Genomic DNA, 7,630 nt, shown 5'->3' with positions numbered 1-7,630 from the left:
TGTTTTTGTTTAATTTCTATTTTGGTTATATTATTTTAATGGTTCTGGTTTCAGTAAAAATGCAGGGAGTAAAAAGAATGTCCTGATTACTCTGGCTAAGAGAAACTACTTAATATTAATTTCTTTCTTTTTGTCAAAACCATGAATGACATACATATAATGATTATTTTATCCAGTTTCATACCTTGTTGTTTGCAAGTAAAAGCTTATGTCCTCATTGTTATTATAGGTACAAATGCTTATTAATAAACAATCAGATGCCAACCCTTGTGTTCAGTTAAATCTATAAACAAAGAGCTACGTAACAACAGAGAAACCTTAGACAGATCACTTACTCCAAACTTCATGCCCTTCAAAAGCAATTTAGCTTGCTTAAATCAATGCATATTTTAAAATATACATTAAATAACACCTCTTGGCGATGCTGTTTTGAAGGGCTCTGACAGTATCATCAATAATGATCTATTCTAACAGCTTGTCCTCTATGGATTCCCAGATATGTTTACACAGATAAAAGCAGGTAATTGTACATTCCACAAGGCAGCACCATCAGAGGGTGCCCTCTACTTGCCAATTAGTGAATATATAAGAAGAATTTATTGCAAGCCATAAGAAGTGTAAATGGAAAAAGTAGTTCAGACATTATAGACTCGTTACAAACTATAAATTAAATATTGTACATGTCAACATGATTAAAAATAAACACCAGTCGGCATCCTACATCTTTTCATCTTATACAAAATAATTTCCTTTGACATTTCAAACCCACCAAGGAAATGTAACATTTCACCCCCATGTCGAACCTCTGAGGTTAATGGTGTTAGTTCAGCAATTAGTTCAACAATTTTCACATACGCTACTGTTGTTCTGATCTTGTATTAATCAGCGGCAGGTGTTCCCTTCACAGCTGGTTAGTTTGTGCTGATGTGAAAGGCTGTCAGGCTTCATTGTGTGTCGCAGTCTGGGACTGACTTTCTGTATTCTTGCTGCATCATGCAGTAGTTCAGGTGGCACCAGAGCATACATGGCACCTGGGTGGCTGTGATTGAAAGCTTACTAATATGTCTCTATACTGACCTATTCATGCTGCAGGCTGCAGCCCACCTCTGTTATAAAACATTTGACGTCTTTAATTTTGCACGGAGAAGTCTATATTATAACAAAATTCATTTTCAAATGGGATTTTCAACTTGGGCAGTTTCAAAATATTTTTCTGGACCAGGCCAACATTCAGACAAGTAGACAGTCCAAGAATTTCCCCACTGAGTGAGGATAGGACCCCTAAAGTAACAGCCACATGATCCTATTTTGAGGCTTTGAGCACATCACCACGGGTTTATTACAGACACGCTAGCATCAACTTTATCAAAGTGAATAAAAGGAAAATGCCAAACAATCCATGAGAAAGAGCGTTAAAAACTTTGGAGAAATTACAGAGACAGATAAAAAATAAATAGAATGGTTTGAAATAAATTGATATACCTTTATTTTCGTGAAAAAAGGGCTGAAGTGGCTAAATGTCTAACCTTAAGGACATCAAAGGTGGTGTAGAAAAGAATACCTTGAGGTAAAAGGAAAGAATTTGCCTTTTATTATTTGATTCCATAGAAACAAATTAATCTGTATAAAAAAATCCATACTACAAACAAACCTTTATAAATTATAGATTTTGTTCTTCAAAGTGCATCTTTAGTTAAATCTCTTCAAATCAGCAGCAGCAAATTGGGTAACATTCTTCCTAGAAGATATGGAACCGAAATAACTAAAGCACAATAACCTGTCTATAATGAATTAATAATCAAAGTATGTTTGGGCCAAAGTGGGAATGTGTAACCATCATTTTTAATTTGCTTTTTAAAAGAATGATTGTTTTATAGTTAAGAAATTTTGCTCTGCAAAAACAATGATGGTTCTTTAAATCTCTTGTGGGGCAAAATTAACTGGGTCACAATGTTTGGTTAAAATGACCCAACTTTTGTCCAACCAGCATATATTCCCAGGTGCCTGGTTTAAGAAATCCCCTTGTCTGAAGGATTGGCTGTGTTTGCTGGCGTAGCAAAGTAAAGCTGCTGGACTCCCTTTGTGTATTTTTAACACATCTATCACAAAAGCACTGCTGCTTAGAATATAAATACACCAGGGCGAATCCATAATGCCATAAATTTAGCGACAAATGCAGCTGAAGACAGAGCAGTACCGCCCACTGCTTCAGCCATCGGGGGCAGACAGCAGAGCTATGCTGTCATACTTTGGCCTTGTAAAATGAGTAATGAATAATAAAAGCACGACGTAAAGTGCCACATTAAATTTCTCTCTGTCTGCAGAGTTTTTCTATGTACAAAGTTATAACTGGTTGTTCCACTGCAATAGCTATCAATATGGGTCAGAAAGAGAGATAGAGATGCTCCAAAAAATTCTCTCTCTATTTCATAAGTGCCCACAAAGAATGATCTATGTTAAAAATCCCAGTAATAGCTGGTATTTCTTTAATAAAGTCTATTAAAATGTGTGAAAAGAAGCAGCTTAGCCAAAGGAGATAATACGCTGATTGAACATTTGTCAGCAGCTGATTCAGTATGTTAAAGTGTATAGAATCTCATCTTTCTTTAGCAGAAAGATAATCATTACTGGAAAAAAATAATTATAAAAATTTTTTTTGCAAAACTCTTTGGCCAGTTTTAACATAGAGCTTTGGAAACTGCCTTTTCTTAATAGTTACGTAGAACAACCTCAGATGTTTTTTTTTTTTTTGAAGAAGAAGAAATCATATTAATTGTAGCTATCTAATTATCTGGCATCAATTGAAAAGATGTTCCTGTTGTACATTTTACATGAAGTTCTACATACTGTTCTCTTTTAAGCAGAAAAAAAAGTGTCCAAACCCATTAAGCCAGTGTCACATGTTTATCATTTTAAAGCCGACTTGATTAAGTGGCATTTGGCACAATCATGCTACGCTATATTTCTGACTCATGTTACAGCTTAATGAGCATTAGTTAAATGTTCAGGACTGCTCCAGTTCCTCTACACACAGCATCACAGATTAGCATTTTATATTAGTTTAAATCACAGAGAGAATACTAAAAATACAGTTAGCAGTCATAAAATAACGCGTAAGGTGCTGATGCAGGACACACGCAGCGCTGCACAGAAGCAACATTGCCTCTGATGTTTTTGAATAAGACATGATTTGAGTTTATTTTTATAACATTGCCAAATGCAGACTGCTGGCAGGCTGATGGGTTGTGACTAACCTTCTTGTTGTATTTTATTTTTAATGAAGTATAAAAAAGAAAAGAAATTCAGTCTTTGTGCAACTCAGATTGAGATGAATTAAATAAATTAAATCAACTGTATATGTTTGTGTCCTGTATTATCCCTTTCATGCTGTTGGGATGGTGGTACAATGCAAAGAATAGGCTATTCTGTTTTATGCCACTTCTCATTTTAAAATAATTGCACATGCTTAGCTTTATGGTAGTTTTTACTCTCATCTGTTTTTGTTTCGCCCAGAGTTCGCAAATTTTTCTTTTTCAGAATTTCAATATTTTGCTGGACGAAAAAATCAAATGTTGGTGTTATTTTGGGTGATACTAACAAAATGTATTTATCTATTTATTTCCTTTACAGGGCTTTGGGTGGCCTGTCTGTCCAAGCAATCAGAAGAAGAGAATTAGGCAATGGTGAAGGGCCATGGAGGCACTCACTGTTAGGTAGCCCATTGGGCATGGAGTGTGTCCTTCTCAGCCACGCATCAACAGTACTGCAGTGATCCAGTTCTGACTGTGGGTAAGTTGTTGAAATCCACATATAGAGCCTTGCTGCTTCTTGAAAAAATTCTAACCCTAACCCATCCATAAACATTAGTGTATTTTTGGTGATTTTGCATAATGGACCAACTAAAGTTGTTTAATAGTCTTAAAGTGAATACATTTGTTTCTTTTTTTCTCTAAATGTATGCAAATATCTATAATTTAAGATAAAAAAAAAAAAGAATAAAATGAAATCACATATACTGTAGATATATATATTAAGAAGCAATAAGATTTTCTGTAATGTTCGGGTTCTAGAATGTATGTGTGTATATAATCCTTTTGTTTTTTAATCGTTTGTTACCTTTTTGGGTGTTTCCTTTTAGAAGCCATCTTGGAACCTTGCTAAGGAGGAGGCACGCCTCAAACCCAGCTCTCTTATAGAGGGAGTTATGATGGCTCAACTTTGATTGGCTGAAAGGTTAAATTGAGAAGGCGGGGATAACAGTATATAGGTGGACTGCTGGCCGTAGTAAGGGGTCTGATGGGAAAGCTGCCATTTTGATCTAAATATAACTATACTCTGATGAAGGAGACCTAATAAATCACCTTTTGTTTTTTGCTCCAACCAACTTTGCTGAATTTTTCCTTCCACACCACACATCTCAGCGCAACAATATATCTTTATATATAAAAACATGAGAAAGTTATGTTTATATGGTAGTTTGCTACAAGGCAAACGTTAAAGCTGAAACCCACGGTGACATCTGGTGGTGGCAGCATCATGCTGTGGCAAAGCTTTCCTTCACAGACCAGGAAGGTGGTCAGAGTGAACAGCAAAATGGATGCATCTAAACACAGATGACACAGATGGTAGAATATTACCAATACTTTACAAAGTATTATCCAAAGCTGTTATATAAGAAGTGAAGTGAAGAAATGAAAGAGCAGTTTTCTTCTGCTTTATCTTTATACAATATTAAGGGTTAATGGTTTGGCCTATCAGACTAAAGCCTTAAATATCTTTTTGATTATGATGTTAAAAGGTGACAAATTGCAAAGGGCATGGATCGTTTTTATTTTAAGAGACAGTGTAATTGTAACAGTGGTGAGACGTTATGTGAATTTAGTCAACAGATTTTAAAATTCTCACAAAGTTTGTTTAGTCTTGAGAGCTAACTTATATTGTTATTTTGTATATTTCTTTGTTGTTGTCTTTTTTAATTTTAGGAGAAATTTACCATATGATAATCTGTCAACAAACAAAATCTGTCCCAACAAAAGTTTATATTTTTGCTCCATATCGGCAGTAACATCGAATTATTTTGAAAGAATTTTGTAGACTTCAAAATTCATAACAAATGAGGAAATGGCCTAAAAAGGGCAATAAAGTGTATGCAGAGTGGAAACTTGTTAGGAAAAATTTGAATAATTTGTTTTGTTCAGCAATGGCAAAACCCCTTTTGTTATTTCGGAAAATGTTCTTGGACCATGCATCTGCAGTGAAACCTAACAACACTCTTGTTTAAAACTCTTCATTTCATTCACGTTAAATAGACTTAAATCATCTTTCATATGTATTCTATAGAATCCTTTGGTTCTGCTATTATCAATCTGCTTTATCTCAATCAATTCGATGCCTTTTTTGTTTTCACTTTCTGATGTTCTTCCTGGAGGAGATGGATGTGTTCGCAGTGCCAGGTGTCCTTCCAACTACTTCAAGACTTGAAATAAATGTTATTGTGGTTTATTGTATGCAGATCTTTAAACTTTTATAATGTTAGCATAACAAGTATACTTACAAAAGGTCAAAGAATACATGGGTTGGAATTTGACATGGGGAAAGTATCGAAACAAAGAACTTCCTTTATGAATTGCAGACTGGCCATGGATGAAAGCAATTTTAGTCAGAGTTGCAAACAGAATCAGAATCCATTTATCGCCAATATCTGACAAATTTTAAAAAAAATAGCAGCTCTGCTGTAGCGTGAAGACTATGAGTATTGATTAAATAAAATAGAACAAAATAAGATATATATGTATGTATACATAAACTGCTCAAAAAAATAAAGAGGACACTTAAATACAGTAGCACACCCTAAATCTGAATGAATGAAATATTCTCACTGAATACAGACATCATCAATTGAAATCAAATTTATTAACCAATGGAGACCTGGATTTGGAGTCCCACACAATTCAAGTGAAAAAAATGACTATGGGCTCATTCAACTCTGACTTAATGTCCTTAAAACTGGCCAAAATTGGGCTCAGTATTGTCTGTGTCCTCCAACTGCCCTTGTAACCTCCCCACAACTGAACACACAACCTGGGCATGCCCCTGATGATGTGGTGGATGATCTCCTAAGGGATCTCCTCCCAGACTTGGACAAAAGCATCTCCCAACTCCTGGAAAGTCTGTGGTGCAAAGTGATGGATGGATCGTGACCAAGATTCAGCTCAGGTTTCAGGGTCTGGGGAACGGGCGGGCCGGTCTATACAGTAGCTTCAATGCTTTCATCTTGCAGGAACTGCTAACACATTCCAGCCACATGAGGTCTAGCATTGTCCAGCATTTGAAGGAACCCAGAGCCAACCGCACCAGCATATGGTCTCACAAAGGGTCAGGATCTCATCTCAGTACCTAATGGCTGTCATGTTACCTCTGGTGAGCATATTAAGGGCTGTGTGACCCTCCAAAGAAATACCAGCCCACACCATTACTGACCCACTGCCAAACTGGTCATGCTGAAGGATGTTGAAGGCAGCAGATCGCTCTCCATAGTGTCTCCAGACTCTGTCACGTCTCCCACATGTGCTCAGTGTGAACCTGCTTTCATCTGTGAAGATTTAGTAGCAAATTTGCCAATCCTGGTGATCTCTGGCAAATGCCAAGTGTCCTGCACAGTGTTGAGCTGTGAGCACAACCATCATCTGTGGATTTTGGGCCCTCATATCATCCTCAGAGAGACCGTTTCTAACTGTTTGTGCAGACGCATACACATTTGTTGCCTGCTGGAGGTCATTTTGCAGGGCTCTGGTAGTGCCCCTCCTTTTCTTCCTTGCACAAAGGTGGAGGTAGCGGTCCTGCTGCTGGGTTGTTACGCCCCTACAGCCTCCTCCATGTTTCCTGGTGTACTGGCCTGTCTCCTGGTATGGCCTCCTGGACTCTAAGCTGAAATACACAGTAAACCTTCTTGTCACAGCTTGCATTGATTTCCCATCCTGGATGAGCTGCACTGCCTGAATTACTTGTGTAGGTTGTAGAGTTAATCTCAAGCTACCATGACTGTGAAAGCACCACCAGCATTCAAATTGGTTTGATTTCACAGAAGTTTAATTGAAGTTATACTGGGTTGTTTTAATGTTCCCTTTATTTCTTTAAACAGTGTATATACGCATGTAATATATATGTAAAAAAAAAAATAAAATGCTTGCCGTTTTCCGTGTTGCCCTTACTATACAGAAAATCAGGATCATTAGATGCCACTTACAAAATTGTTGCATGAAATTTATTATTTCATTTTTTTGTGTTAATTCATATGTCCTCCCGACCAATGGTAGCTCTTGGATTCCTAATACTGTTTGTCCTTGCCTTTATTGCCAAAATAAAACCTTCTTGAGGATAGTAGTCTACAGAGGTGGTGTCCGGGGGAGAAGAGTTGCCACTGATTTTATGGGGCAGTGGGAGTTATATATATATATATGCCCTGTGTAGATGGAAGGGAGAGCCCATCAGTTTCTGGGCAATACAGATAACTCTCTGAAGTGCCTTCCTTTCTGTGGTCATGTAGCTAAAAAAAAAATGGTGATCCCACAGCTCAACATTGACTCTACTGAACACCGATAGAAGCACAGCAAGTGTTCTGTTGACAGAT

General features: G+C 36.9%; 1 protein-coding gene across 5 annotated transcripts in view; it reads left to right on the top strand.

Annotated features, from left to right (window-relative positions):
• LOC107083494 (galactosylgalactosylxylosylprotein 3-beta-glucuronosyltransferase 1) overlaps positions 1–7,630 on the top strand; it is a 117,578-nt gene that overhangs the window by 93,557 nt on the left and 16,391 nt on the right. For 4 of the 5 annotated variants that reach the window (XM_015372789.1, XM_015372787.1, XM_015372790.1 and 1 more), the window contains exon 3: positions 3,631–3,789. The gene's annotated coding sequence lies outside the window, so the exon portion shown is untranslated. The remainder of the gene's footprint in view (positions 1–3,630; positions 3,790–7,630) is intronic. The other variant, XM_015372788.1, reaches the window with a different exon arrangement.

This window comes from Cyprinodon variegatus, unplaced genomic scaffold (assembly GCF_000732505.1).
Source record: "Cyprinodon variegatus isolate N-32 unplaced genomic scaffold, C_variegatus-1.0 Scaffold75, whole genome shotgun sequence".
NCBI classification, from domain to species: Eukaryota; Metazoa; Chordata; class Actinopteri; order Cyprinodontiformes; family Cyprinodontidae; genus Cyprinodon; species Cyprinodon variegatus.
The sequence above is the reverse complement of the archived record's forward strand: the minus strand, read 5'-3'. Positions and strand labels throughout refer to the sequence as shown.